The sequence below is a fragment of the Musca autumnalis genome, unplaced genomic scaffold (assembly GCF_047663935.1).
Source record: "Musca autumnalis isolate F117 unplaced genomic scaffold, ASM4766393v1 scaffold_1, whole genome shotgun sequence".
Classification (NCBI taxonomy): domain Eukaryota; kingdom Metazoa; phylum Arthropoda; class Insecta; order Diptera; family Muscidae; genus Musca; species Musca autumnalis.
The window spans coordinates 20425972-20440010 of record NW_027411644.1 but is presented as its reverse complement, the minus strand read 5'-3'; the positions used below and the strand labels follow the sequence as shown (position 1 = coordinate 20440010).

Genomic DNA, 14039 nt, shown 5'->3' with positions numbered 1-14039 from the left:
CACAATTCAACAAACTGGATTTTTGAAAAAAAAATATTTTTTTAAATTAAGTTTTCCAAAATTCCGCAAATCGTGAAGTAGATTTTTTATAAAAATATGTTTTCTTCAAAATTCCACAAACTGTGGATTTTTTAAAAAATATTTTTTTTTTCAAAATTCCGCAAACCATGGATGTTTTACAAAATTAAATTTTTTCTTAATTTCACAAACCGTGGATTTAAAAAAAAATATATTTTTCATAAAAAAATATCTTTTCAAAATTCCTCGTGGAATTTTAAGAAGATTTTTTTCCAAATTCCACAAATCATGGGGATGTTAAAAATATTTTTTTAAACATCCAGAAAACGTGGATTTAAAAAAAATCGAAATTCCGTAAATCGTGGATTTTTAAAAAATTATTTTTTCAAAATTCCGCAAACTGTGGATTTTTTAAAAAATATTTTTTCAAAATTCCACAAACCGTGGATTTTCAAAAAAATATTTTTTTTTTCAAAATTCCACAAAACATGAACTTTTAAAAAATATTTTTTTTTCAAAACTCCACAATTCGTGGAAAAAATATTTTTTCAAAATTCCACACAACGTGGATTTTTAAATTTTTTTGTTTCAAAATTCCACAATTCGTGGATTTTTAAAAAAATAATTTATTCACAATTCAACAAACTGTGGATTTTTGAAAAATTTTTTTTTTCTTTAAATAAATTTTCCAAAATTCCGCAAATCGTGAATTTTTAAAAAATATATTTTTTTCAAAATTTCACAAACTGTAGATTTTTTATAAAAATATGTTTTTTCAAAATTCCACAAACTGTGGAGTTTTAAAAAATATTTTTTTCAAAATCCCACACACCGTGGATTTTTTAAAAAATATATTTTTTTCCCAATTTCCCAAACCGTGGATTTTTTACAAAAATATATTTATATAATATATTCATAATTCCACAGTTTGTTGAATTGTGAAAAAATTATTTTTTTAAAAATCCACGAATTGTGGAATTTTGAAACAAAAAAATTTAAAAATCCACGTTGTGTGGAATTTTGAAAAAATATTTTTTAATATTTTTAATAAAATTAAAAAAAATATTTTTCATAATTCCAAAAACCGTGGATTTTTTTAAAAAATATTTTTTAAAATTCCACAAATCGTGGATTTGTTAAAAAATATTTTTTTCAAAATTCCACAAATCGTGAAGTTGTTAAAAAATATTTTTGAAGCATTGTGGCGTTTTTTTATTGGGATAGCGTTTGCAATTTTGTTTTTTCAAAATAGTCTGGCTTAATCCCATTGTTGTTGTTTTAATATTTTAAAACAACTATTTTATTAGTGGAAAAGATTTGGCATTGTTCGCCAAGGGGTAAGGCAGGGAATACTATAGTTTCGATCCACGCCACTGGATCTCATCAGTTCCCTTGTTTCTTGTTTGTGGATATTCTCCACCGAAGTTATTTTTCAATAACTTCTTCAACAAGAAACGTTTTATACCCAAACATCAATCGTCAGCTCGAAGTATAAAGGTAAGCAAAGAAAAAAGTTCAATGAGAAGTTTTTCCTTGGCAACCTCATACAACTCCGACGAAAGTGTCTGCGAAACAATTCAAACCTCTTCCACTTGTGTGTGTTGTCGAATTTCGACAAATGCACACACCAAAATTTGGTTGGTCTGCTTTACAGCAAAAACAACACACGTCGTGCCAGTGTCTTCAATTTGAAGCATTGTGGCGTTTTTTTATTGGGATAGCGTTTGCAATTTTGTTTTTTCAAAATAGTCTGGCTTAATCCCATTGTTGTTGTTTTAATATTTTAAAACAACTATTTTATTAGTGGAAAAGATTTGGCATTGTTCGCCAAGGGGTAAGGCAGGGAATACTATAGTTTCGATCCACGCCACTGGATCTCATCAGTTCCCTTGTTTCTTGTTTGTGGATATTCTCCACCGAAGTTATTTTTCAATAACTTCTTCAACAAGAAACGTTTTATACCCAAACATCAATCGTCAGCTCGAAGTATAAAGGTAAGCAAAGAAAAAAGTTCAATGAGAAGTTTTTCCTTGGCAACCTCATACAACTCCGACGAAAGTGTCTGCGAAACAATTCAAACCTCTTCCACTTGTGTGTGTTGTCGAATTTCGACAAATGCACACACCAAAATTTGGTTGGTCTGCTTTACAGCAAAAACAACACACGTCGTGCCAGTGTCTTCAATTTGAAGCATTGTGGCGTTTTTTTATTGGGATAGCGTTTGCAATTTTGTTTTTTCAAAATAGTCTGGCTTAATCCCATTGTTGTTGTTTTAATATTTTAAAACAACTATTTTATTAGTGGAAAAGATTTGGCATTGTTCGCCAAGGGGTAAGGCAGGGAATACTATAGTTTCGATCCACGCCACTGGATCTCATCAGTTCCCTTGTTTCTTGTTTGTGGATATTCTCCACCGAAGTTATTTTTCAATAACTTCTTCAACAAGAAACGTTTTATACCCAAACATCAATCGTCAGCTCGAAGTATAAAGGTAAGCAAAGAAAAAAGTTCAATGAGAAGTTTTTCCTTGGCAACCTCATACAACTCCGACGAATTGATGTTTGGGTATAAAACGTTTCTTGTTGAAGAAGTTATTGAAAAATAACTTCGGTGGAGAATATCCACAAACAAGAAACAAGGGAACTGATGAGATCCAGTGGCGTGGATCGAAACTATAGTATTCCCTGCCTTACCCCTTGGCGAACAATGCCAAATCTTTTCCACTAATAAAATAGTTGTTTTAAAATATTAAAACAACAACAATGGGATTAAGCCAGACTATTTTGAAAAAACAAAATTGCAAACGCTATCCCAATAAAAAAAAACGCCACAATGCTTCAAATTGAAGACACTGGCACGACGTGTGTTGTTTTTGCTGTAAAGCAGACCAACCAAATTTTGGTGTGTGCATTTGTCGAAATTCGACAACACACACAAGTGGAAGAGGTTTGAATTGTTTCGCAGACACTTTCGTCGGAGTTGTATGAGGTTGCCAAGGAAAAACTTCTCATTGAACTTTTTTCTTTGCTTACCTTTATACTTCGAGCTGACGATTGATGTTTGGGTATAAAACGTTTCTTGTTGAAGAAGTTATTGAAAAATAACTTCGGTGGAGAATATCCACAAACAAGAAACAAGGGAACTGATGAGATCCAGTGGCGTAGATCGAAACTATAGTATTCCCTGCCTTACCCCTTGGCGAACAATGCCAAATCTTTTCCACTAATAAAATTGTTGTTTTAAAATATTAAAACAACAACAATGGGATTAAGCCAGACTATTTTGAAAAAACAAAATTGCAAACGCTATCCCAATAAAAAAACGCCACAATGCTTCAAATTGAAGACACTGGCACGACGTGTGTTGTTTTTGCTGTAAAGCAGACCAACCAAATTTTGGTGTGTGCATTTGTCGAAATTCGACAACACACACAAGTGGAAGAGGTTTGAATTGTTTCGCAGACACTTTCGTCGGAGTTGTATGAGGTTGCCAAGGAAAAACTTCTCATTGAACTTTTTTCTTTGCTTACCTTTATACTTCGAGCTGACGATTGATGTTTGGGTATAAAACGTTTCTTGTTGAAGAAGTTATTGAAAAATAACTTCGGTGGAGAATATCCACAAACAAGAAACAAGGGAACTGATGAGATCCAGTGGCGTGGATCGAAACTATAGTATTCCCTGCCTTACCCCTTGGCGAACAATGCCAAATCTTTTCCACTAATAAAATAGTTGTTTTAAAATATTAAAACAACAACAATGGGATTAAGCCAGACTATTTTGAAAAAACAAAAAAAAAAAAATATTTTTTTCAAAATTCCACAAATCGGCGATTTGTTAAAAAATATTTTTCTTAAAAATTCCACTAATCGTAAATTTGTAAAAAAATATCTTTTCAAAATTCCTCGTGGAATTTTAAGAAGATTTTTACCAAATTCCAAAAAGCTTAGGGATTTTAAAAATATGATTTTAAACTCTCAGAAAACGTGGATCAAAAAAAAATCAGAATTCCGTAAATCGTGGATTTTTAAGAAATAATTTTTTCAAAACTCCGCAAAACGTGGATTTTTAAAACATAATTTTTTCAAAATTCCGCAGACCGTGAATTTTTTAAAAAATATTTTTTCAAAATTCCACAAAACGTGGATTTTTAAAAAATATTTTTTTCAAAATTCCACAATTCGCGGATTTTTAAAAAATTAATTTTTTCAAAATTCCACAATTCGTGGATTTTTAAAAAATTAATTTTTTCAAAATTCCACAATTCGTGGATTTTTAAAAAATTAATTTTTTCAAAATTCCACAATTCGTGGATTTTTAAAAAATTAATTTTTTCAAAATTCCACAATTCGTGGATTTTTAAAAAATTTATTTTTTCACAATTCAACAAACTGTGGATTTTTGAAAAAAAAAGTTTCAAAATTCCACAAACCGTGGATTTTTAAAAAATAATTTTTTCAAAATTCCGCGAAACGTGGATTTTTAAAAAATATGTTTTTTCAAAATTCCACAATTCGTGGATTTTTAAAAAATTTATTTTTTCAAAATTCCACAATTCGTGGATTTTTAAAAAATTTATTTTTTCAAAATTCCACAATTCGTGGATTTTTTAAAAAATATCTTTTTTCCCAATTTCCCAAACCGTGGATTTTGTACAAAAATATATTTTTTCATAATTCCACAAACCGTTTATTTAAAAAAATATTTTTCATAATTCCAAAAACCGTGGATTTTTTTAAAAAATATTTTTTAAAATTCCACAAATCGTGGATTTGTTAAAAAATATTTTTTTTCAAAATTCCACAAATCGTGAAGTTGTTAAAAAATATTTTTTTCAAAATTCCACAAATCGGCGATTTGTTAAAAAATATTTTTCTTAAAAATTCCACTAATCGTAAATTTGTAAAAAATATCTTTTCAAAATTCCTCGTGGAATTTTAAGAAGATTTTTACCAAATTCCAAAAAGCTTAGGGATGTTAAAAATATGTTTTTAAACTCTCAGAAAACGTGGATCAAAAAAAAAAATCAGAATTCCGTAAATCGTGGATTTTTAAGAAATAATTTTTTCAAAACTCCGCAAAACGTGTATTTTTAAAACATAATTTTTTCAAAATTCCGCAGACCGCGAATTTTTTAAAAAATATTTTTTCAAAATTCCACAAAACGTGGATTTTTAAAAAATATTTTTTTCAAAATTCCGGAAAACGTGGATTTTTAAAAAATATTTTTTTTCAAAATTCCACAATTCGTAGATTTTTAAAAAATATTTTTTTCAAAATTCCACAATTCGTGGAATTTTAAAAATTTTTTTTTTACAATTTTACAAACTATGGATTTTTGAAAAAATATTTTTTTTTCAAACCGTGGAATTTTTACAAAAATATATTTTTTCATAATTCCACAAACCGTGGATTTAAAAAAAATATTTTTCATAATTCCAAAAACCGTGGATTTTTTTAAAAATTATTTTTAAAATTCCACAAATTGTGGATTTGTTAAAAAATATTTTCAAAATTCCACAAACAGTGGATTTTTAAAAAATTATTTTTTCAAAATTCCACAATACTTGGATTTTTTAAAAATATGTTTTTTTCAAAATTCCACAAATCGTGGATATTTAAAAAACATTTTTTTCATAATTCAAAAAATCGTGGATATTTAAAAAATATTTTTTTCAAAATTCCACAAATAGTGGATTTTTGAAAAATATTTTTTTTTTAAATTCCACAATTCGTGAATGTGTAAAAAATATTTTTTTCAAAATTTCACAATTCGTTGATTTTTAAAAAAATATATATTTTTTTTTAAATTTCACAATTCATGGATTTTTAAAAAATATTTTTGCAAAATTCCGCAGTTCGTGAAGTTTTGAAAAAAATATTTTTGTCAATATTCCACAAATCGTGAGTTTGTTAAAAATATTTGTTTCAAAATTTCAGAAACCGTAGATTTTTTTAAAAATATTTTTTCAAAATTCCACAAACCGTGGATTTTTTTGAACTATTTATCCAAAATTCCACAAACCGTGTAGTTTTTAAAAAGATATTTTTTCAAAATTCCACAAACCGTGGATTTTTTCAAAAATATGTTTTCAAAATTCCATAAACCGTGGATTTGTTAAAAATATTTTTTTTCAAAACTCCACAAACCGTGATTTATTTTAAATATGTTTTCAAAATTCCACAAATCGTGGAACCAAAAAAATAACGGTAGGGTGTGGGACAAACCAGGACAATAACAGACGACGACGAATCTCTTCTCCTCGAATTGTTTTAATTTGTTTAAATTCCAAAACGGAGATTTTAAAAATTCATCCACTTATGCTAAACATCGTTTTCCAAGCCACTGTGAATCCCTTACAATTTTTCCTTCCATTGCTTTTGATGATGAAAGTGCTCGGTTAGTGGTGTCTTTCAAAAAGTTGCTGTACCGTCATCGTCCTCATCATCCAAATTGGCAACATTCATTCGATACGTTTTTCGCACACAAACCTGCATTCGCACACACATACACACACTTGAATAATAGCTGTTATGCGTTCCAAAGTGTAGGTACGTGCTGCTTGTCCATGTGTCAGTCAACTACGGTCGGTTGGTTGGATGGATGGATATATGGCGGGTTGACTGAATGGTTTGGCTAGTTGGTCGATCGGTCGTTAGGTTACCAGTTTGTTGGTCTAGTCAAACTCGAAACATGATGATGCACTTGTTCCTCCATTTTTTTGTTGGTCAATGCAATGGAAAATCATTGTGTAGCTACTTCAGGCACGTCGATTGTCGATTTCAATTGAGATGCGGTGTTTGATGCAGTCACTAAACTAACCAATCCGATAGCAAGCATAAACGTACGCATCATCCGTACAGCAACAATAAAAACAAGAAATCGTAAAATAGAAACCTTATTGCCCCAGTAGCAGGAAAATCATGAGAGTGGCATTGACACTTTTTTCCATTGACATTATCTGCATGCAAAATCTTCAAAGTCCGCATGGCCAACAGCCATGGTCAGTGATAAAGAATAATACAATTGAAGGCATTTGTTTAGCTTTTGGGCTTCTTGATAATTACAAATTATTCGTATAATTATTTAAAAATAATTTTTAATTTTTTTCAAAAATGTTGAGTTGAAGGCAACTTCATTTACTCTGTTGCCTCCTGTGAGGATTGAACTCACGACCCCTGGTTTACAAGACCAGTGCTCTACCACTGAGCTAAAGAGGCTGATGGATGCCATGCAGCATTGCTATCATGTAAGTTACAATCAAAGAAGAACGACAAGTAATGAAAAAAATAAAAAAGGGAGGAAGGCACAACCCTTACCCATTAAACACAAGCCTATGCAAAACCCACCACCACTCACTCACAGACAGCAGCCCATAAACAGCTAAGACTCGGTTGGAAAACGGCATTTACTGTGCCAAGTATATATGCACAGCATCCATGACATACATATAATTCTCATATAATCAATAGAAAAGGAAAAGAGAATTTCAAATCCGTTATCCTGCTAAAGAAAGATAGAATTCAAAACAATCACAATGAGAACTAAAGGAATAAAAAGAATACAAAAAGAAATTTTCAAATATTTGATAAAAAACAAAGTTCAATAAATCGTAAATTTAAACAAAAAAATAAATAAATTGTACAAATCATAGATTTATTTGTAAAAATCTAATTTTTCAAAATTCCACAAATCGTCAATTTTTTTAAAAATTAATTTTGTCAAAAAACCACAAATCCACATATAGTGTTTTTTAAATAATTTTTTCAAAATTCTGCTATCGTTATTTATTAAAATCATTATTTTTCAAAATTCCACAAATCGTGCACTTTTTAAAAACTAATGTTTCTAAATTCCACAAATCCTGGACTTTTTAAGAAGTAATTTTTCAAAATTCCACAATTCGTGGATTTTTTAAAAAATAATTTTTCAAAATTCCACAATTCGTGGATTTTTTAAAAAATAATTTTTCAAAATTCCACAATTCGTGGATTTTTTAAAAAATAATTTTTCAAAATTCCACAATTCGTGGATTTTTTAAAAAATATTTTTTCAAAATTCCACAATTCGTGGATTTTTTAAAATTTTTTTTTCAAAATTCCACAATTCTTGGATTTTTTAAAAAATTATTTTTCAAAATTCCAGAATTCTTGGATTTTTTAAAAAATTATTTTTCAAAATTCCACAATTCGTGGATTTTTTAAAAAATAATTTTTCAAAATTCCACAATTCGTGGATTTTTTTTAAAAAATAATTTTTCAAAATTCCACAATTCGTGGATTTTTTAAAAAATAATTTTTCAAAATTCCACAATTCGTGGATTTTTTAAAAAATAATTTTTAAAATTCCACAATTCGTGGATTTTTTAAAAAATAATTTTTCAAAATTCCACATTTCGTGGTTTTTTTAAAAAATAATTTTTGAAAATTCCACAATTCGTGGATTTTTTAAAAAATAATTTTTCAAAATTCCACAATTCGTGGATTTTTTAAAAAATAATTTTTCACAACTCCACAATTCGTGGATTTTTTAGAAAAATAATTTTTCAAAATTCCACAATTCGTGGATTTTTTAAAAAATAATTTTTCAAAATTCCACAATTAGTGGATTTTTTAAAAAATAATTTTTCAAAATTCCACAATTCGTGGATTTTTTAAAAAATAATTGTTCAAAATTCCACAATTAGCGGATTTTCTAAAAAATAATTTTTCAAAATTCCACAATTCGTGGATTTTCTAAAAAATAATTTTTCAAAATTCCGCAATTCGTGGATGTTTAAAAAAATAATTTTTCAAAATTCCACAATCCGTGGATTTTTTAAAAAATAATTTTTCAAAATTCCACAATTCGTGGATTCTTTAAAAAATAATTTTTCAAAATTCGTGGATTTTTTAAAAAATAGTTTTTCAAAATTTGTGGATTTTTTAAAAAATAATTTTTCAAAATTCCACAATTCGTGGATTTTTTAAAAAATAATTTTTCAAAATTCGTGGATTTTTTAAAAAATAATTTTTCAAAATTCGTGGATTTTTTAAAAAATAATTTTTCAAAATTCGTGGATTTTTTAAAAAATAATTTTTTCAAAATTACACAAAAAAAAATAAAATGTCTTTTGAAAAAATGTTGGTTTTTGGATTTTTGACGATTATGTTCTCCGAATTTTTAAAAATGTGTGGTGTTCTAATAGAACGACCCATCTCTGTTTTTGTTCAATCATTAGCACCTGAATCAAAAATTGATAAATGCATTTCCTCTTTTTTTCTTTATGGAATAAGGATGTGTTCCAGAGTTCCAGGGAATTTGCTAGTGCATCCCCCTTAAAACCTGAAGATTGAGGTTTAAATGGCTAAGTAGTTGTATCCCTTCACTTCGAACAATTATTGATGAGAATTTTTGCTTTAAAATTCCTACAAAGTAACAGCTCTCTGATTCTGGCCTGCTGGTTAAATTACCAACATACGAGCGTTCCATTGGTAACCAGTGCTGCTTGGCTCCTTTCATATTGAGATTGAATTGATGTTCGTTTTAACATCACTGCGCCATCATTTTTATTATTTATCACAAAATGCTTCTGTGATGGATAAGTTATTTTTCTGGTGCTTTAGTTGGATGATAAATGTTTTGTAGTCTTTGAAGTTGACATACAAACTTACATATGTACATGCATGTGTGTGTATTTGTTAAGATATTTGTTATTTGTACAAAGTGTGTAGGACACAACAGGGCTGTTGGCCTATCAGGGGAACTAATATTAATAAGACGTATGTGGTTCCCTTAACTTTCCCAATCGCCATTACTACGGCTCTGATCATTACTATACCACATGTGAGCCGGGCTGCATCAGACAATTACTCACTGTGGCCTCATCCTTTAATACACTTAAAATGGATGTGAGTGCAGATGGATTTGCAAAGTTTCCCTCAATGTTTGTGTGGATGGTTGGTTGGCTGTGTTTCTCTGTGTGGGTATTATGGGTGCAAGTGTATTTATTTTACTCTTCGCATTACTTAAGTAGGATATCAATGAGAAAAAACAACAGCAGCAACAACGACATGGAGAATACAGCTTATCACAACATCATTTGTCATTAAGTATTTACTTTATTTAATTTACTACAACTACACACACACACACTCCAATCAACTCCACTCATACCATACCCGACCCGACCCGACCTATTCAACTTTTATCAATTTCAAATGTTTATTTATTTATTTTCTTTTGATAGAGTTGCTGATGTTGTTTTTGTTGTTGTTACTGATGCTCTCATTACTGTTCAATATCCTTATTTTTAGTTGGTTAGCATCCGTTTTTTTAGTCATCGTATTCAACTAATGTACCCCCGTTCCTTCCAACTATTGCTCAATGTCGTTGTTGTGTAAATATGTATGTATGTGAGTGAATAAGGGAGAGTGTGTGCCTGTGTTTGTGAAATGTAAACATGAACTTTAAGTGACTTTATTTGTATATTTAGTTAAATTTAATTTTATTTGCAATTGAAGCTTTTGAAATTTGCTCTGATATCATCGATAAATATTCTTTTTTTTAAGTCGCTATAGGCGAATGTCAGGACACCCTGCAGGCATACATGCCACAAATTTGTTCTTTAACAACATAACACAACACATAACAGACCACACTTCTGGTAAATTTTTGAAAAAATATTTTTTTAAAAATCCAATTTTCGGTAAATTTTTGAAAAATATTTTTTTTTTAAAAATCCAATTTTTGGTAAATTTTTGAAAAATATTTTTTTAAAATCCACATTTGATAAATTTTTGAAAAATATTTTTTTAAAATCCACATTTGATAAATTTTTGAAAAATATTTTTTTAAAATCCACATTTGATAAATTTTGAAAAAATATTGTTTTTTAAAATCCACGTTTGGTAAATTTGTGAAAAATTATTTCTTTAAAAATCCACGTTTGGTAAATTTTTGAAAAATTATTTCTTTAAAAATCCACGTTTGGTAAATTTGTGAAAAATTATCTCTTTAAAAATCCACGTTTGGTAAATTTTTGAAAAATTATTTCTTTAAAAATCCACGTTTGGTAAATTTTTGAAAAATTATTTCTTTAGAAATCCACGTTTGGTAAATTTTTGAAAAATTATTTCTTTAAAAATCCACGTTTGATAAATTTTTGAAAAATTATTTCTTTAAAAATCCACGTTTGGTAAATTTTTGAAAATTTATTTCTTTAAAAATCCACGTTTGGTAAATTTGTGAAAAATTATTTCTTTAAAAATCCATTTGTGAAAAATTATTTCTTTAAAAATCCACGTTTGGTAAATTTGTGAAAAATTATTTCTTTAAAAATCCACGTTTGGTAAATTTGTGAAAAATTATTTCTTTAAAAATCCACGTTTGGTAAATTTGTGAAAAATTTTTTCTTTAAAAATCCACGTTTGGTAAATTTGTGAAAAATTATTTCTTTAAAAATCCACGTTTGGTAAATTTGTGAAAAATTATTTCTTTAAAAATCCACGTTTGGTAAATTTGTGAAAAATTATTTCTTTAAAAATCCACGTTTGGTAAATTTGTGAAAAATTATTTCTTTAAAAATCCACGTTTGGTAAATTTGTGAAAAATTATTTCTTATAAACTCCAGGTTTGGTAAATTGTTGAAAAATTATTTCTTTAAAAATCCACGTTTGGTAAATTGTTGAAAAATTATTTCTTTAAAAATCCACGTTTGGTAAATTTTTGAAAAATTATTTCTTTAAAAATCCACGTTTGGTAAATTTTTGAAAAATTATTTCTTTAAAAATCCACGTTTGGTAAATTTTTGAAAAATTATTTCTTTAAAAATCCACGTTTGGTAAATTTTTGAAAAATTATTTCTTTAAAAATCCACGTTTGGTAAATTTTTGAAAATTTATTTCTTTAAAAATCCACGTTTGGTAAATTTGTGAAAAATTATTCTTTAAAAATCCACGTTTGGTAAATTTGTGAAAAATTTTTTCTTTAAAAATCCACGTTTGGTAAATTTGTGAAAAATTATTTCTTTAAAAATCCACGTTTGGTAAATTTGTGAAAAATTATTTCTTTAAAAATCCACGTTTGGTAAATTTGTGAAAAATTTTTTCTTTAAAAATCCACGTTTGGTAAATTTGTGAAAAATTATTTCTTTAAAAATCCACGTTTGGTAAATTTGTGAAAAATTATTTCTTTAAAAATCCACGTTTGGTAAATTTGTGAAAAATTATTTCTTTAAAAATCCACGTTTGGTAAATTTTTGAAAAATTATTTCTTTAAAAATCCACGTTTGGTAAATTTTTGAAAAAGTATTTCTTTAAAAATCCACGTTTGGTAAATTTTTGAAAAATTATTTCTTTAAAAATCCACGTTTGGTAAATTTTTGAAAAATTATTTCTTTAAAAATCCACGTTTGGTAAATTTTTGAAAAATTATTTCTTTAAAAATCCACGTTTGGTAAATTTTTGAAAAATTATTTCTTTAAAAATCCACGTTTGGTAAATTTTTGAAAAATTATTTCTTTAAAAATCCACGTTAGGTAAATTTTTGAAAAATTATTTCTTTAAAAATCCACGTTTGGTAAATTTTCGAGAAATATTTTTTTTAAAAATCCAATTTCTGGTAAATTTTTGAAAAATATTTTTTTAAAAATCCAATTTTTGTAAATTTTTGAAAAATATTTTTTTAAAAATCCAATTTTTGTAAATTTTTGAATTTTTTTTTTAAAAATCCACCTTTGGAAAATTTTTGAAAAATGATTTCTTTAAAAATCCACCTTTGGAAAATTTTTGAAAAATGATTTCTTTAAAAATCCACCTTTGGTAAATTTTTGAAAAATGATTTCTTTAAAAATCCACTTTTGGTAAATTTTTAAAAAATATTTCTTTAAAAATCCACGTTCAGTAAATTTTTGAAAAATTATTTCTTTAAAAATACACCTTGGGTAAATTTTTAAAAAACTATTTCTTTAAAAATCCAAGTTTGGTAAATTTTTGAAAAAATATTTATTTTTAAAAATCCACGTGTGCTAAATTTGTGAAAAATTATTTCTTTAAAAATCCACATTTCGCAATTTTTGGAAAAAATATTTCTTTAAAAATCAACGTTTCGCAAATTTTTAAAAAAATAGTTCTTTAAAATCCGAGTCTGGTAAATTTTAAAAAAATTGTTCTTTAAAATTTGTGAAAAAAATATTTCTTTAAAAATCCACGTCAGGTAAATTTGTGAAAAATTATTTCTTTAAAAATCCATGTTTGGTAAATTGTTGAAAAATTATTTTTTTAAAATCCACGTTTGGTAATTTTTGACAAATTATTTTTTAAAAATCTTTTTTATTCAAAATCCAGTTTTGGTAATTTTTTATTTCTTATTTTATTAAAAATCAAAGTATACTATTCTGAATTATATGAATACGACGATGAACTGATAATACATACTTTTGAAACTTTATAAAATCTCCTATAAAACGTTTAAGTAAACATATTTATATTTGACAGGCTGTTTGGATTTTTTCTTGCCAACCTCCCAGCCTTTATTTGTAACTCTCTTTTTTTGTTTTGTTTTTGTTGAATTGGGTTAAAAGTTCAACCACAAATGTATACAAACGTGGCATGACATATCAAGTCTGTTAAGTGAGGGTTAATAAATAATTACACTTATGTACGTTCATACACACATCAATGTAATGGAAAGTTCTGGCGGGGTTTAAATACTCTCATCCCTGGCGAAACAGAATTCATTAAATTTTATAATTATATTTAAAATTAAAATTAAATTTTATATAGATATATGGAGGCATTTATTTTTAGTATGTGGGGTTACCAACTGTAATAATAAATAATATGGAATTCCTTAAATACCACAAGAAATAATTTTTATATTTTTAATAATATGTTAATTACGTGTTAAGTAATTAACGCGTTAATTTTGACCGCAAGAAGAAGACAGAGTGGGAATGCATTCATGCATAAGTTAGATTCTATTTAAAATTCTGTAATCTTGTAATTTTAATAGGGTTGGCGTAGGCGATGGATGATGGACAT

At 27.2% G+C, this 14039-nt stretch overlaps 1 non-coding gene across 1 annotated transcript; it reads right to left on the bottom strand.

Annotated features, from left to right (window-relative positions):
- Positions 1-7166: 7166 nt before the first annotated feature.
- On the bottom strand, positions 7167-7238 carry TRNAT-UGU (transfer RNA threonine (anticodon UGU)). The gene has a single exon. It is a non-coding gene; the product is annotated as a tRNA-Thr (tRNA).
- Positions 7239-14039: the final 6801 nt, after the last annotated feature.